Raw genomic sequence first — 19,264 nt, 5'->3', positions numbered from 1 at the left:
TTTTTTTACTTCATTATATGACAACCCACTAGCATAAAAAGCACAACATCGATCCCTATAGCTTCCCCACTTTGTAATTTGATTGGAAACTTCATTGGCACTACTAGCTAACAATTCTAGGGTTGTGGAAAGGGATGCATGATACTCATGCTTGAATTCCTTTAGTGTATTCACCAATCTAGTTATTTTGGCAGTGTTTTGTGTTAACTGGTTTATTAAATCCTCCCGTGTAGCTTGTGAATGGTCTACTGGAGGAGCTGGAGGGTTTCTATCTTCAGGGTTTGGTTGTGGGTTCTCTTATGGGTTCTCTTGTGGGTTTTCCCTAAGTTTTCAAGAGTTATGTCTTGCTAGGGGGCATTATTTTCTGAATCTGATGTGCATTCAAAACAAAAAATAAATAAATAAAATAAAAAATGATGAATTTACATTCTAATTGCGAATATATAATTTATCAAATGCATAGAATAGATGAAAAAATTTGATCTCATACCTCTTTCCATTGTGCATGTGTTTGATTATTAAAAACCATGTTCATGTATCGTTTAGCTTGAAACCCTTAAAGTATTTTTTCTTGCAGCCGCGGGTGAAAATGACAAAACAGTCATAGTAAAAAAAAAAATTGACAGAAAAATGCATACGGGGTTTTGAAAACTAAACTGCGTATGTGTTAGTATAAGAAAAACCTCGTACGCAGTTTTTCGTTGGTTAGATTCGACAAAACGAGTACGGGGTTTTTTAAATTTCAAATAACCCGTGCACGTTTTGTGTTTTTCCAATTTTTGGGGGGTGTGTCCACTTTTTTGCACACCATCTTGGTGCACACACCCAGTTCAGTTATAGTTCAATGTATATTGATTTTGATGTTGACTTTTTGAATGTAAATTATCTAATATAACTAATCTCAATTGTGATTTAAATTTTTCTTGTTCAAGATCCTTCAGAGCCAAAGGGTGCTTCGAAGAGGATTGATTTTCATGATCCATCAAAAGTTTAGAATGTGATAGAGACATTTTAGGATACATATGTGTCTATTTGGCATGTATATTTTGTATATTTACATACACTTACATATATGGACATACATTTTGTATATGGACATGTAATTGTAATTATTTGACAATTTGATATATAGAAGTTGAGATTCGATATAATTTGTTCTTCATGTGCATGTCTTCATTCTTTGAAACTTTAATCTTGAATGTAATAATGAACAATGGTTAAATAATGAACAATAGCATGTGATTTATATAATCTAGAGATTTGATATAATTTATTCCATCTAAATCTTAAGTGTTAAATTTTGTTGCCTTGGGCAATTTCACCAAATTTAATGACCATATTGGTATTGTTATTAATCATAACATAGATGCTTAGTAATGACAAATGATAAGTAAACAAAATTGGATTTGATTTCATGTTCTACCTCATATGCACTTTGACATATTTGAGCCAAAAAAATTCATTGTTTATGTGGATGTAATAAGTATGGTTAATTAGACTTAGTATTGATGGAGGACAAGTAATTACAAAATTTCAAAAGTTATCGTGGGTATGAACCATTGGTGCCAACACATCCATTTAGGTGGTTTTACCCTATGGATACTTTTGATTTGCCTCCCAACTTGGTCGAACGCTTAGTGCTATACCCTAGCAACATTGTCCCTTGAGTGTCCTGAGTGCAAAAAATGTCACACTTTGATAGGTTGTTGCTTGGAATCTGTGGCACTTGCGAATGATCCATCTGAACCTACAAGGTCACATGAGGCCCCTCTACAATAATATGTCTTGTATTTTCAATATTCATAGTGATTTTCCTAAGGCAACGATTTTTTCATTGACACAAAAATCATTAGAGACATTCAATGAAAAGTTGCAACGGATCCTAATTCTTGTTAAGTTTGTCGTGGGTGTGAACCATCAGTGCCAACATATTTGATTCAGTGGTTTTACCCCAGGCATACTCCTATTTTTCCTACCAAATGGGTCGAACGCTCAGTGTCGTACCCTAGCAACATCGTCCCTTGAGCACTCTAAGTGTGAAAAACTGTCAAACTTTGACAGGATGCTTCTCAGAATTTGTGGCACTTTCAAATGGTCTGTCTAAACCTACAGGGTCACATGAGGCCCCTCTACAATAGCCTATCTCATATTTTCAATAGTTAGAGTGGTTTTCCTAGGGCAATGATTTTTCTTTTGATGCAAAAATCATCAGACATTCAATGAAAAGATGCAATAGAGCCAAATTCTCATTTTTTTCCTCGTGGATGCAAACTGTTAATTCCAACATGTCTAGTTAGGAAGTTTTATCCTAGGCATACTCTTGTTTTGCCTCTGAACTCGGTCAAACGCCTAGTGCCATACCCTAACAACGTCGTCCCTTGAGCACCCTAAGTGCAAAAAATTGTCAAATTTTGACAAGTTGTTTCCCAGAATCTGTAACACTTGCAAATGATCTATCGAAACCTATAGGGTCACATGAGGCCCTTCTATAATAGTTTGTCTCAAATTTTTAATATTCAGAGTAGTTTCCCTAGGGCAACGATTTTTTTGTTGACGCAAAAATTGTCAAAGGCATTCAATGAAAAGCTGCAATGAAGGCAAATTTTTGTTCTATTCAACCATTAGTGCCAACATGTTCAATTAGTTAGTTTTACACTAGGCATACTCTATTTTTGCCTCCCAACTTGGTCGAATGCTCAGTGTCGTACCCTAGCAGGGTCATCCCTTTAGCGCCTTAAGTGCGAAAAATTCTCAAAATATGATAGGTTATTTCTCTAAATCTATGACACTTGCGAATGATCCATTTGAACCTATATGGTCATGTGAGATCCCTCTACAATATCCTATCTCAAACTTTCAATATTCGAAGTAGTTTTCCTACGGCAACGATTTTTTTGTTGATGCAAAAATTGTCAGAGGCATTCAATGAAAAGTTGCAATAGAGCCAAATTATTTTTCTTTTCATCGTGGACGTGAGCCATCGGTGCCAACATGTTTAGTTAGGTGGTTTTATCCTGGGCATACTCTTTTTTTGCCTCCCAGCTCGATCAAACGCTCAATGCCATAACCTAGCAGCGTGATCCCTTGAGCACCCTAAGTGTGAAAAATTATCAAAGTTTGACAAGATATTTCTCAAAATCCATGGCACTTGTGAATGATCCATCTAAACCTATAGGGTCATGTGAGACTCCTCTACAATATCATGTCTCATATTTTCAAGCTTCGGAGCGATTTTCTTAGGGTAATGATTTTTCTGTTGATGCAAAAATCATCAAAGGCATTAAATGAAAAGTTGCAAGGAAGCCCAATTCTTGTTTTATTCATCATGGGCATGAATCGTCAGTGCTAACATGTTTGGTTAGGCAGTTATACCCTAGGTATACTCCTCTTTTGCCTCCCAATTTTTCTCTTACTATGCCCTCCTCAACTAAGCAAACAAATCTATGCATGTGTGAATCAAGTGTCCCTCCCTGTGACATTGCTGAACTACACTAATAAACAATAGAACATGCATTAGAGAATTTAGCACCTAAAATCCTCAATTTCTCCTTAACTAGATCACTCTTCAAACATGCACCCGCTCCATCATGCTCCACTTTCCCATGTCCAACTTAAAAAAAACTCCAAATATGATGTACACCCCTCTCTGCATGCATTCTAATCAACCAATAAAAAATAATAACATTCTTGAATTGACCTGTCTAGTTATCTGACCAAATGAAATGTCGGTCTATTATAATATCTTTCTCCTACAAGAACTCAAAAATTCTCGAAACAATGTTGCACATACTTGGAGGAGTGAGATCTATCATCACTCATATACAAATGATACTCCCTAATTATCTTGTTGTCCTCTTTTGTACTTTTAGGAGCATGTCTATATGTCATGTGGACAAAAATAGAAAATTGAATGGAATTGTAATATTGAGATTTTACCTCATTTTGTGGTTGCAATGTGTAGTTTTCTGCAAAATAGACCATTGATATAATAGTGCCAATCAGTAAAGGGTTCTTACACATCCTGAATTTTTTATTCAACCACTAAGACATATGGGTATGCCTTGCATACTTGTAGAAAATATTTTCCTTAAAATCTAAAATAAAATAAGCAACATTGACTTCTCTAGAGACCAACTCACATCTAGAACCTTCACCTCCACTCTTCAAAATATATTTGATCATCTCATATATCTTTTTCTCAACAATATTCTTCCAAATTCATGTTCACTGCCCTCATGAAAACACGAAACAAACTTTGACAAGCCACCACGTTATGAACACTTATCATTTGAACAATCATTTCTATAGAAAAAACATCCATCATCTCTAGGACATAAAAATAGATCTAGCAAGTCTCCCGATGATCTCAGAAGTTGCATTGCACCATACTCCTACAACATTTCATTAGTATGAAAATTAGAATAAATGTAGCATAATAGTTCATGGTACATTGAAAACTCCACATTGTAATTGCAACAAGTATTACGAATCTTAAGAGGTACACAATAAAATTGCTTCAAAGATTCAAAATCCCTTTATGAGATTTGCAAAGTTGGATGCATTTCACAAAATATTTTGTACAACATTGTTTGGCTTCATTCCAAGAAATGTTTAGGATGGGGTGTGTGGTCTTGATTGTCAATTATTAACTTTAAAACATCCTTTACATTGGGTGATACTCTAGAGTTAGAGTGCCAAAGTTGTTTAATTTACTCCTTTACATTATTAGTGAACTTCTTATCAACATGTGGAAGTCTCCCACAAAAATCCCATGTATAATTTTGAAGAGGATCATCGAGTCTTTCTCTTCTTGCAAGTGTTCTATCCAATTTTTTATGATTTATGTTCAAATCAATGCAATTTTATCTCATAAAGTGAGCCTTTTTCAATTGATGGCTTACTAAGGATGTTGTAATCACTCTTAGAGAAACTCTCTTATCTTTTTCCTTGCTATTCTTTCCAATAAAATTGAGAGCATTAAAAATATTTTTGACAATAATAGAATTTTTCTTCATCTTCTTGTTCACATGAATCTTCATTTTGGCTAGCAAAGGTCTCATATTTTGCATCTTTAGCAATTATACAAAAAGTTGGCATTTCTCGATCAATGTCTTATTGCTAAAATATTGGTTCAAAGTTGCATAGCTACAATCGAACGGTTTGTGTAGACATCTTGCCTTCAAGATTGTCTATAATATTCTCATCAATTTCAAGTAACCATTTTGGAGTTCTTGTAGGTATCTATTTTGGAATTTTTCTTTCTTCCACGAGAGGGTCTTCATTTCTCATGTAATTTGGTGATACATAATGTTCACTTGGTTCAACATTTTTACCTTCAATGTCAATTCCAAAATTTTCACCTTCAATGTCAATTCCAACATTTATTCACTGTCAATTCCCACATTTTCATTTCCAAATTCAATATCATGTTAAACATTTTGAATATCAATTTCAACATTTTCATTCCCAATTTGAATATCATGTTCAACATTTCCAGTATCAATATCTACATTTTTATTTTCATTTTTAATATCATGCTCAACATTTGCATATTTGATTTCCTCTTCACTTGAAATAATATTTGTAGAGGCTTCACCAATATTTGGCATACCTTGTCTTCTCTTCCTATGAATTTCTCTATCTCTTTGTCTATATGCTTTAATTTGTTGTTCTTAAAGTTTTCTTTTACATTTTTTCTTTCGACGACTGTTGCTCCTCATTATACCTCTACAAATATTCTAAAAAATGATTTCTAATGACAAATTTGTGTAAAAGATTCTAAAAGAAGAATAATTTTTTCTTTGTGTGTCTAAAAACTCATGTTTTTTGCTTGCAAAAAGAATGCACGGACTGTTAGAATGCTCAAAATGGTCCACTTTCCTATTTTGTGTGGCCCAGGTATTAGATAATGGATAATATTAGATTATCTGATCCTATATTATCTTTTCATATTGTTGGCGCCCTTTCTCATAGATATCATATATTTGATACCTTGTTTAGGATAGGGAGAGAGAGAGAGGGGGGGGAGAGGGAGAGAAGGGGAAAGGGAGATGTAGAGATAAGGTGAGAAGGGGAAAGGGTGTGAGAGAGAGAGAGAGAGAGAGAGAGAGAGAGAGTTGAACCCAAGGTAGGACTGAGAGGGGGGTTGAATTAATCTAAAACAAAAATTAATTCAATACATAAACAATTAAACGAGGGAGGGAGAGAGAGAGAGAGAGAGAGAGAGAGAGAGAGAGTTGAACCCAAGGTAGGACTGAGAGGGGGGTTGAATTAATCTAAAACAAAAATTAATTCAGTACATAAACAATTAAACATCAACACACATCCAACATAATAACACCAATATTTTCTATGTAGAAAAAATAGATATGGAAAAACCATGGTGAGAACCCGCTCACAAAAATATATCCACTATGTATATCATATTATAAAGAAAAGAGTTCACTTCTTCAGACTTGCAAACCAAGGCTAACTACTCTTGGGGCAAGATACAAAAGAGGACTAGAAAAACCTGAAGCTAACTGGAATAGGACAAGATACAAAAATGATATGAAAAGAAGGATCTATAGATCATGAAGCTATCCTTGAACTCTACATCAAGCAACCAACATCAGCACACACAACTCGGACCTCAACTTCCAACACTCTGTCTCATATCTATGCCATAGTCTCAACATAATTTACATATCATTTGAACACAAATCTTCTTCACTGCTCTTCACTGAACCTTACTGACTATCTTCACATCATACCTCTACACTCCACACCTCATCACACTTTCCCACACACAACTCAATCACATTGACATCCTTATATACAAGATAGATCATCAAGCTTGAACAAAGTCAGGCTGAACCAAAATATATGTCCCAGACCAAAAATAAACATGTCGATCCATTCCAGGAGAAAGAGGGGACCAAAGCACATCTTCCAAAGATCAACTAATCCACAATCATCAAAATAGAACAAACAACATATCAACATGCTACACATTCATATAAGCAATTACCAGTCAAAACATATCCTCCAATGCAAAGAACTTGAATTTGGATTTCCACATGCTACGGTGGGACCCATAGCACATCAAACAATCTCCCACAAATCATATTTAGACCTAAGGATAGGTCTAACATAGAATATCACAACTAGCTATGAACAATGTTGCAACACCCAAAGAACACAAAGACATTTATGGACCACAAAATTATCATATCCATGACACCAAAACTATATCCAAAGAAGATAACAATAACAAACATCATTAGCAACACTTTCTAGACCCTAACACTTCTGAAATAACCAATAGAATTATTGTCAATGAGATTTGCACCCTGTTGAACTTAGAGTTCAACAATCTATTGAAACATTGGATGACATCTAAGGTTGTGGGTAACCTGAATCAGAGGCCAACATCCAGAGAAGGTTGGTTACTTTTCTGCAATCACATAATCTAAACTATACTAATGACTTTGATGAGAAAATGGTAAGAACTTGCTTGAACTTGAAAAAGCTAACTATGTGAGGTGATGCACTTGAATAAGATAAACTTATACTTCTTGTTCAACTTCACAATGACTCAAAGAAAACCTATTTTGGATGCACAACCTATATTTTTTTGACATCACTTGCATAAATGTTTCATAAAAAGGGGTTGTCACAATATTCTTTTATAGGAAAATAGAGAGTTTTCACAATAGGACAACCTTGATAATACTAAACTGCATTTCATAACCTGCTTATGATTGTCTTAGAATTGTTTATGTATTCTTGTATTATCATATTTCATAGGTTTTGGACTTAAACCACAAAAAATATATGCATGAAAAATACTAAAACATATCATGAACAACCATATGGAAGGCAAATACGTGAACTTTATTGAGTATAGGAGCTTTACAGCAGTATAAATATGAAAATGTCTTACATTTCTTTTGAAAATATGAGCTTACCATATTGTAATAGTCATTAAATGACTGAAAAATGAGTTACAAGTCTTATTACTTTTCTTAAGAGAGATGAGTAAAGCTACAATGACTGTAAAATAGAAGCACAAACTAGAGGAAAGAAGACTACAACTAGATATTTAAGTACAAAAAGCATCATGAATGCTTGTATCATGTGTGATGAGCTTGCCTTGAATGTTTGAAGAAGTCTTCTATGTGTTGGGTGGGATATAACTAAATTTCCATCCAAAAAGGTCTTCAAACTGTTACAAATGGTGTTTTAAATGCTTGAAATTGCCTTTTGACCATATCCACACCCTTGAGGAGCCTTGAAGAACCCCTAGATACTTTTAATTGCCTTGAAAGAGTCTTCTATCTACTACTATATCTACTCACCTAATTGACAACACATTGACTTACCCCTAGATGCTCGGTAGGTTGCCCCCATGCACCCTATATTTCTACTCCAATTGATCCAACTTTTCTAAAACTACTCTTTATGTTGTTGTTATTCTGTCAACTATTGTTTGGACATATAAAGTTAGTTTCTCTGTCATAAAGGTCTTTAAAAGTGCCTCAAATAGTCTTTAATAAGCTTAAAACTCTTCTCCAACCTTAGCCCTATTCATTAGGCAATTCAAAATCCACCCAAGTGGCGTGGCCAATATTAGCTCCAAAACTACCCCCGTTTGTTTCATTTATTGCCATGTCTCCCTCCATCTATAGGGAACTACCTTCAACCTCTTGTGACAATAAATATGGTTCTATTTACTTTCAATTTGCCCTTTATACTGCTACTCAACAAACCTTATTGCAATTATGAGGTTGGTTTCAGACCTTTTTATAATTTGTAGCTATGTTCTTTTGTATCTTTGTATATCTCTATCCTATATCCCTTCCTTTCTTAAACATGTAAATGACTATTATTTGTAAGGGAAATAATAATAAGAAAAATATGAAGAAGAACAAATAAGCTTTTACAATACCAAAGGATAATATCAAGAATTCTCTCCACAAAAAGCCTCCACTCTATTTGACAAAAGCTTAAGACTCTAAGTCATATAGAAAAGATGACAATAATAACAAAAATGAGCAACATTCCTGGTGACCTCTACTAGAGTTTTGCTTGCTAAAACACTAGGACCAGCCGCCTTGAACTTCCATTGGTCTATGGAGTCATGAGAAGACTTGAAACAAACTCAACCATACCTCACACAATGGTTTCCACTATCTAAAATTACTAGGAAACTAACTAAAACTAAAACTACAACTAAAACTGAAAACTATTGTGCATCAGCACTTGGAGGAAACAAAAATTAGAAAAATAATGTGCTACAACACTTATTTGACACTAAACAATGTATTCTAATATGTACAAAGGACTGATTTTACGTTAGAATAAATGCTTGAGATAAATCCCATTGACTTGGATTGGTTCCACTTCTCCATCCAACTTAGACAACTGTAATGCATTGTGTTGTTTACACTCAGACATAATGTAAGGTCCACACCAAAAAGCATCAAACTTGGAGTGCTTGCTTGGTTTGCTTTTGAGTTCATCCCACTTTATCACTATGTCACCTTCCTTGAATGATCTTGGGGATACCCTCTTGTTAAAATATATTTTCATCTATGCTTGGTGTTGTTCTATCTTCCTCGTGGCCTCATTTCTAGTCTCCTCTAGCTCAACCAGCTGAGCTAACCTCGTTGTCATAGTTCCTCTTCAATCATTTCTAACTAATTTTGTAAATCAAGAGCTAGAAGCTCAAGTGAGATAGGCAACCTTGCCTATTTTACATAGACCATCTTAAATGGTGAGTGTCCTATAGCGCTTTTGGGGGTTATCCAATCAACCGAGAGTGCTGATTTCAATCTAGTATGCCATGCTCTTTGGTTACCCTCAATGGTCTTTTTAATGATTAGGTTCTTATTTGTGGACTTTTCTTGTCCATTACCTTGAGGGTAATAGTTATAAGAAGTATTCATGTACAAACACCATTTTTCAAAGCCCAATTATTTATTCTAGTACCCACAAAAGAAAGAGCATTATCTGAAACTATGGATTTTGGGACACCAAACCTTGTAATAAGATCATAAAAACTTAGGATAGTATAGCCATTGGCCTCTTTGAGTGCAACTACCTCTTTCCATTTGGTAAAGTAATCTATGGCCGTGAGCACCCACTTATGCCTAGCACTTGAAGGAGGATTTATGATCCCAATGAAGTCTAAACCCAGCTTCATAAAGGGTTGTTCCACTTGTATGGACTCCAAAGGAAGTGTTGCTCACTTCTCCTTTCCTAAAAACATAGCACATTCTTTACACTTTCTAACCCATGAGTATCCATCTTTTAACAAACTATGCTAATAATAATCCCCTTTCACAACTTTAAGAGTTGTTGCTCTTGGTGAAAAGTGACCTCCATCTAACCCTTCATGAAACTCATGCAACACTTTCTCAACTTGATTAGTTTCAATACATTTAATAACACACCATTGAAATCCTTATGAAAAAGAACATCATTGAGAAGCACATAAGGTATAGACTACAACCTGTAATACCTTATTTTATATTTATCCAAACCTTGAGGACACTCACCACTTTGCAAGAAATGAGCCATATCTTGCACCCAACTTATAGTAGGTTCTAGAACAATTGTTTGTCCTTCATCTTGTAGTGCTAGGACAACCTCGTGTTCATGTTCTTGACTTCTATTTATGGTTTCAACAAGCTCTTCACACAAGCCTTTCACTCTGACTATCTTAGTGACCTTAACTTCAACATCATACTCTATTACTTTGGTCACCCAACCAACTCTCTTATCATTGAGATCCTTTCTCAACAAAAATTCCTTCATGCTTGGGTGAGAAACCATCAAAATAATCTTGTTATTTGACAACATATGCTTGAATTTTTTCAAACTCCTTATAACAACAAGCACATGTTTTTCAACAAATGTATACCTCAGCTCATAGTCCTTAAGTGCTTGACTGAAGAATGTAAAAAGGTTGCTTTGGAGACCTTCATCATTATACTATACCAACATAGTTGAGATAGAGTCAATATTTCCATAAGCATTTATAATGAAGTCCTTTGAAAAATCTAGGTTTAATAATGTAAGTGCAGTTGCTAAAGCCTCCCTAATAAGATCAAAACTCCTTTTTACATCTTTGGTCCAACTAAAAGGCATATTTTTCCTCAACATGAATGTTGGTGAACTCAATAAATCAGCTATATCAGGTATAAACCTCCTAAAAAAGTTGATTCTACCAATGAAACTTTGTAAAACTTTCCTATGTGTTGGCTAAGGAAGAGCCAAAATGACACTTACTCTTTCAAGATCAATAGTAATGCCATGCTTTGACACTACATAACCCAACAAATTACCTTCATGAACAACAAATACACACTTTTTGGGATCAAGAGAAGTCCCAAACTCTCTACACCTTTCAAAAATCTACCTCAAATGAGTAAGGTGTTCACTTACATTCTTTGAAAAAACAATGATATCATCTAAATATACCAGCACTATTTTGTGTTGGCATTTGCAGTTTGTTGGCATTTTGCATAAGAGATTGCATTAATGATATGTTGTCATTGATGTCAATTGATCCGGTAATGGTATTCATGTTATTGTTGATATTGGCTAGTAACCAGTAAGAAGAGATTTGTGGAAGATGTAGTAAATCGGTATGTTAAGTTTGTGAATTGAACCGATAAACTAGTGTAAAGGGTTAAACCTTTCTATGCATTGTAACTGGTAAACCCTATCAGTTGTTAAACCCTAACCGATCAAGTTTGTTGGTTTATTATCTGATGAGCCGTAATGATGGAGACATGTGTGATCATTGTATGAGGATAAGTTCAAACTGTTTTGGCACATTTGTTTATTGTCTAGGGAAGGAGCAAAGTGGATTGCATCTAATGCACAACACATGATGAGTTACAAAGTCTGATGAAGTGGTGATCATGGAGCGGTTGGAATTTTCTTGAAGAATGTGAAGAGATTGTCATGATTTATAACGGTCAAGATTGTACCGACTTGTTTCTTGATGATGAGAATTAGGTTTTTGTTGTGTTACCGACCTAATTGATTTGTATTTAAGGTCGATGAAGTTGTTTGTAAAAAGTTGTTGGCAATATTGGCAGAAATCTGTTGAGTGTGTAGTTCCCTAACCAGTGAATGGATCTGCACTTTGAGTGAAGGCAGATTGAAGCTTAAAAGGATCTAATCAAGCAAATGTAGTGCTACTTAGATAGATCAAGAAACCTGTTGTTTTCTAACAATTGCAACAAAAGTTAAATCCCTTAACCGGGTAACCTCTAACAAGCTTGGTTACTCATTAAATCCTCTAACAAGGTGGTCCATTAGCTTGGATTCTTAAATCCTCCAACGAGGTTACTCCTAACAGGGTATTGCGTTTTTCATCAAGAGATATTTGTAAATCCCTTAACCGGGTGATTCCTAACAGGAATTAGTTCCTAATAGGACTTATTGTAAAGCTCTAATAGGCTTGGCTCTTAACAAGGTGAACTTTAGAAGAGTTCAGATAGCTATCCTTGTGAGTCTCATCTCACTATGGTATTTACCTATTTGGGTTTTCCACGTATAAACATTTATGTCAAGTGGTGAATGCTTTTGTGGTTATGATCTTATTTGTTGATTTGATTAACTTCTGATAAGGCATGTTAACTGGAAGTATTGAGAGATGAATATGTTGAGTTATGATTAAGCATTGTTGATGTTTACAAGATTGAAGTTTTTTACTGTCAAGTTGTCATAACAGTTAAACCGGTTAATGTCAAGTATTCTTATGAATATTAATCTTGATTGAGATATGTTTACTTTGTGTGGTTGAATTTGAGTTTGGGAACTTTGTATCAGGTTTTCAATATACTGATTCACCCCCCCCTCTCAGTATTCTACCAGATACTTATTCTTTCATCATACCATCAATTGGTATCAGAGCATCTCAGCTCCTCTTAATCTAAAAGCCTAACAGCTTGAGAAAAATATCTTGTAGATCATGATGAAGAAAGAAGGTCCAAAGTTCAACAAAGATAACTATAGAATATGGAGCGACAGAATGAAGATTTACATTAAGAGTCTTGGTAGTCAGTATTGGGATCATATAGAAAACAAGTAGATTACACCAACTGGAACCCTAACTGATGATTAGGAGAAAGAACAACAAGAAAATCACCAAGCATTAGAGGCTATTATCAGTTCCTTATCTGATGTTGAATATGTAGATGTTCATGGTCTTGAAACTGCATATGAAGTGTGGAAAAAACTTGAAGATATTTATAGCAGTGATGAACATGTTAAGATTGCCAAAGAGGAGAGTTTAAGAGGAAAATCTGATGATATGAGAATGTCTGAAGGTGAGAATATCCAGCAGTATGGTCAAAGGATTAAAGAGCTAGTTGGTGAGATAAAGAGTGCAGGAGGGAAAGTGGAAGATGCCACTATAATCAGTAAGGCACTGAGAACCATGCTACCGGTCTATGCTATCCGAGTTGCATCTATTCAGGAGCTAAAATCCATTGACAAGACAAAGGTAACTCTCGACTCTATTATTGGCAAACTTACTGCTTTTGAACTAAATGGCTATGATGGTAGTGTACAAAAATCAAAATCTGCATTTAGAGCTTCTATCTCTAACCCATCTGTGAGAAGAAGTAGAGATGCTAGCCATAGCTATGAATCTAGATCCAACAGAGATGTTAATGATGAAGACAGCCTTGTGGAACTTGAAGCATTGTTGGCGAAAGGACTGCCTAGATGCACTGGTAAATATAGAGGTAAGATACCTTTAAAATGTTTTGCATGCAACAAGATTGGTCATATAGCAACTAATTTCCCTAAAGGTGAAAATGAATACAAGAGAGACAAATTTAAGAAGTATAAGGGTAAAGGAAAGAGAGATTGTCTTGTAGCTTTTGATAGTGGTGTTACTGATGAAGAATTTGATGATGATGCTAGTGAAGATATTGTGTTTGTAGCTATTAAGGAAGAAATATTAGATCATAAGGCACTAGTATCCAGAATGGATAACTCTGATGATTGGATCATTGATAGTGGTTATTCACATCACATGATTGTTCTTTCCCTGAAAGAATTTGATGGCGATATTGTCAGATTTGGCAATGACTCACCCTATATGGTTAAAGGTAAGGGAGTTGTTTTTCTTAATGGGAGGAGTAGTGCTGACGATGTCTATTGGGTTGAAGGTCTAAAGCACAATCTTTTGAGTGTGGCACAACTTAATGACAAAGGATACCCACCGGAGTTTAGAAATGGTATGTGAAAAATCTTTGACAATAAAGGTGAATTGATTACAACTAGGAAATAGACTAGAGGTAATCTATTTCATCTCAATCCTAAAGTTAGCAACTATTTGATTGCAAAATTTGATGATAGTTGGCTTTGGCATAGGAGATTTTGTCATATAAATTTTGACAATATTTTTAAAGTAAGCAAGTCTAAGATAGTAAGAGATCTGCCTCAGCTAGACAAACTGGTTAATGCTCTTTGTAAAGAATGTTAGTTAGGAAAGATGACTTCTTCAACTTTCAAGAGCAAGTCATTCTCAGTAGAGAACTTGTTAGATTTGGTTCATATAGATCTATGTGGACCAATAAGAACAAGAAGCATTCAAGGTGACAGATATTTCATGATCTTCATAGATGACTATTCAAGGATGATGTGGGTACATTCTTGAAGGATAAGAATGAAGCTTTTGGTAAATTCAAGGCATTCAGAGCCTTAGCTAAGAAAGAGAGTGGAAAAAAGATAAAATGTTTGAGAACAGATCAAGGCGGTGAATTCACTTCTGTGGAGTTCACTAAGTATTGTGATGATAATGGTATCAAGTGGCAACTTTCCGCACCAAGGACACCATAGTAGAATGGTATAGTAGAGAGAAACAACTGGTCAGTGGTTGAAGCTGCTAGGACTATGTTGATACAAGGAGGTGTAGTAAAAACCTTTTGGAAAGAATTTGTAAGTACAACTATCTACACAATGAACCAAGTTCTAGTAAAAAGAGGTAAGGACAAGACTCCATATGAATACTGGTATGGGAGGTATGTCATAGCGGAGGTATGTCATAGTGGATAGATTCAATAAGATGGCACACTTTGTGCCTTGAAAATGCACTAATGATGCCTCCTACATCACAAAGTTGTCCTTCAAAGAGATTGTAAGGATCCATGGTTTACCTCTTAGGATTGTGAGTGATAGAGATACAAAATTTGTGAGCCTCTTTTGGCAAACCTTGTGGAAGAAAATTGGTACCAACCTTTCTTTTTTATCTGCATACCATCCACAATCTAATGGTCAAACTGAAGTAGTTAACATTTCCTTGGGTAATTTGCTGAGATATCTCACCAAACAACATGGTCAAGCTTGGGATCTAGTATTGGGACAAACAGAGAATGCCTACAATGACTCTCTCAATAGGAGCACAAGTCGAAGTCCATTTGAGATTGTATATGGATGTCATCCAAGGGGTATTTTAGAACTTAGAGATCCCAGTTCCATGGACAATAGGAGTGCTCAAGGGGAAAACTTTGCAAAGAATATGAAGGAGATCCATGAACAAGTCAAGAAAACATTGCAGCAGAACAATGATAAATACAAGACAAAAGAAAACAAAACAAGAAGAGAAGTACACTACAAAGTTAGTGATCTGGTTATGGCCTATCTGAGGAAGGAGAGACTCCCTAAGGGGTAGCCTAGCAAACTATGTATGAAGAAGATTGGACCTCTTACGGTTGTGCATAAGTATGGCAATAATGCCAATGAGGTGGAACTACCACCAAACTTGAGTATATCACCAATCTTTAATGTATGTGATTTGTTCCAGTATAAAGGAACTCAGTAAGCTACAAACCAAGAAGAGTCTACTGCTACTGAAGAAGTAGATTGGATACAAGACTTACCCCAAGCCAACCGATGACATTGGAATGCATTCTAGATTCCAAGATTGTCAAAAGGACTAGGAAAGGAGTCTATAGAGACTACTTGGTTAAATGGATAGGTCTCCCTGAATCTGAAGCTACATGGATGTCAGAAGGAGATATACTAAAGCATGGAACCACTGTTCAAGCCCTATCCGCTCAAGGGACTTGAGTCTTTCCTACCTCGGGAGTATGGTGCAGGGGCACTTAGCAAATTTTGTTGAGTTTTTTTTCAGGATATTGGAATCATGTTTTTAGTTTTGTAATAAGGCCAAGAGGCCATTGAGTGTGTGCTCAAATGATTGTAAGGGCCCTAAGAGTCTTTGTTTGGTCAATGTTGGCATGTGAGCTCTTAATGGTGCTAGGTAGAGCACTTAATAGGATAAGTTGTTTTTGGGTTAATGTAGGTTGGTTGATGTTGTTTTGAGTTTGTTAAGGTCATATGAGTCATTTGAAAGTGACCAAGTTTGGGTTTGAGAAAATTTGCTCACCTATGCAACAAATTGTAAAAGTTGCAAAAGTTGCTCATAGCAACTTTACAATATTTTCACACACCAATGGCTAGTTGGTTGTCACAGTTGGTTATGAGCGTGTGTAACTAATCCAAGGCCAATATAAGGATTGGAAAGACCGATGATAAACAGTTGTTGTTGTTGAAGGTGGTTGAAGAACTGAAGCAAATAGACAAGTTTTGGTTTCCCATTTGGTGTGTTCTTCCGAGTTTTTGTTGTTCTTTGCAAGTTTGTATGACCTGTATGGATTGAGAATCCCAAGACAAGGACATGGATTGTTAGACTGGTTTCTTACCTTCATTTTTTTTTTATTTGGAGTCTTGAAGTGTTGTAATTTGTGAATAATCTCATTTTATTGCAGGCGGGTCCAAGAGCCCTAAAAACCAATGTTTTGAGAGAAAAATGGCTCCAACATAACATTCCAAGGTGGATGTCCTCTCTGAAACCTTTTGGATTGTTAGGTTTCATTGTATACTATTTTTTGTTTTTGGTTTTGAGACAGGGGAAGCTGAACCAAAGATTTGCCACCATACCCTAGGCTTGACACGTTGAGTTGGCAAGCATTAGGAATCATGGATAACATGCCCTAATTGGGTGAATCCGGTGGATGGAGGTGAAGTATGATTGGACTGGAATTTCATATGGAAGCACAAACCCTAAAATATCATCAATTCACTCAGGCAAATGGATCGGTGAGGGAGGTGTGTTCTTCCGAGTTTTTGTTGTTCTTTACAAGTTTGTATGGCCTATACGGATTGAGAAATCCCAAGATAGGGACATGGATTGTTATACTAGTGTCTTATCTTCATTTTTTTTTTATTTGGAGTCTTGAAGTGTTTTAGTTTGTTAATAATCTCATTTTGTTGCAGGTAGGTCCAAGAGCCCTAAAAACCAAGGTTTTGAGAGCAAAATGGCTCCAGCCTAACATTCTAGGGTGGATATCCTCTCTAAAACCTTGTGGAATGTTAGGTTGCTTTTTATACTATGTTTTATTTTTGGTTTTGAGACAGGGGAAGCTAAACCAAATATTTGTCGCCATACCCTAGGCTTGGCACGTTGAGTTGGCAAGCACTATGAATCATGGATAACATACTCTAATTAGGTGAATCTAGTGGATGTAGGTGAAGTATGATTGTATTGGAATTTAATATGGAAGAACATACCCTAAACTATCATCAATTCACTCAAGCAAATAGAATGGTGAAGTATTTTTGACCAATCCCTACTTTCTAGGCCTAGGAAGGGGCAATTAGGCCTAATTAAACCGATAAGGGTTAGATATGATAATGACAAAAACCCACCTCTGGTTTTGAGATAGTGTATGTAAACTCCAAAAGGGTGTCTAGAATGTAAAATATTACATAGGGTTTTTAAGGAAGTTTAGTAGATAAATGCAGAATACCCCACTGACAAGGCTACTGGAATTAGGTCTCTGGTTAGGCCTAAAAGTGTAGTTTGTTTGTAAAAACCAAACCGGTAAGTGTCAAAGCTCTTGAGTAAGGAATAGGTTTGGGAATCCTTCCAAAATCATCCATCCTAATGTGTGTAGTATGGGGAATGAAGATCTTGTGGAAGAGGGGTTGAACTCTCTGGTTGAGTGTGAAAGGAAGTGGGAAAACAAGGTCTCCTAAGCAAGAAAAAGGAACTCACAAAACAACAAGTGCTTATCCTAACCTAAGGACCTTGGGAAGGTCAGATAGGTTAAGTCTTTCAAACCCTTGGAGGGTGTGAGGTGTAGAATCATTGGATGGTTCTTGTGTAGCTTGGAGGAGATACCTAGATAAGGTAGCACAAACCAGTGAGAGACAATTCACTCTACATCAATGAAAGGATTCCTTGATCTTGATCTTGACTTCAAGTAGGATCATTTGAGTTTGTGCTTTTCTCATGATTTTGAATTATATTAGTGAAGGAGATGGAAGGGATATCATGCTCTTGCTTAGGATGTGGATGTTGAATGGGACTCTACTCTTGAGATAAAAGGGGATCATCATGGATGGAATACCAAAATCTTATGGGATCATCATAAGATTCTTGATAGGTGAGATCTTGATAAAAAATGGGGTTAGATTAGAGAGTCATGATATCTTGATCTTGATTTAGGCTAGGACTCATTTCCTTTGAATAAGCTTCTTCTTTTTCAAGCGACAAGGGATAGTCACATGAGTGATCAAAGTTTCAGTTTGGATAGGTTGATATTGTTGACTTGATGGATACTTCATTTTGGATACTCAAGCTTACTAAGTCAAATAGAGGGTTTGTTAGATCGGCCCCTATGACAAAGCACGTAAAATGATATGGATAAAGTCTCTCGATATGGAAACTTGATTTGACTAACTTGAATACCTAGCTAGGTATTGTTTTTTATTAAGTAAAAACAAGTTTTAAGGGACCCGAAACCCGATTACATTATGAAAGATGAGCATGAAAGAGTCGAAACAAAATAGCTGCAAAAGACCAGCACAAAAACTAGCAACTAAGAAAAAGACAACAAGAAGCCAACAAGAAGTTGGCCCCAAACCTAGCATTACAAATTAATTCAAAACTTTAATAGATTCCTCAACATTCTGAACCAAGAGCCTAGCTAAGTATTGTTGCCATTGAGATAGTTGGATGATAAACTCTTGATCACTTGGTTTGATACTCTCCCAATCTTGTTGGATGAAAGTCTTGCCTAAAGATAGTTGAAAAGTTCATAACCACCTTAAAAGGTGCTTTGTTGGATTTTTAAACTTCTCCATTTTATGATTACTTTGTTTGAACTAATTTTTTTGATTTGTTGATTGATACTTTGCAATATGTTTTAACATTTGTGACAAGAATACATAGCACACATGAAGACAA

Source organism: Cryptomeria japonica, chromosome 6 (assembly GCF_030272615.1).
Source record: "Cryptomeria japonica chromosome 6, Sugi_1.0, whole genome shotgun sequence".
In the NCBI taxonomy this organism is placed as follows: domain Eukaryota; kingdom Viridiplantae; phylum Streptophyta; class Pinopsida; order Cupressales; family Cupressaceae; genus Cryptomeria; species Cryptomeria japonica.
Note: the sequence above shows the minus strand (reverse complement) of the source record.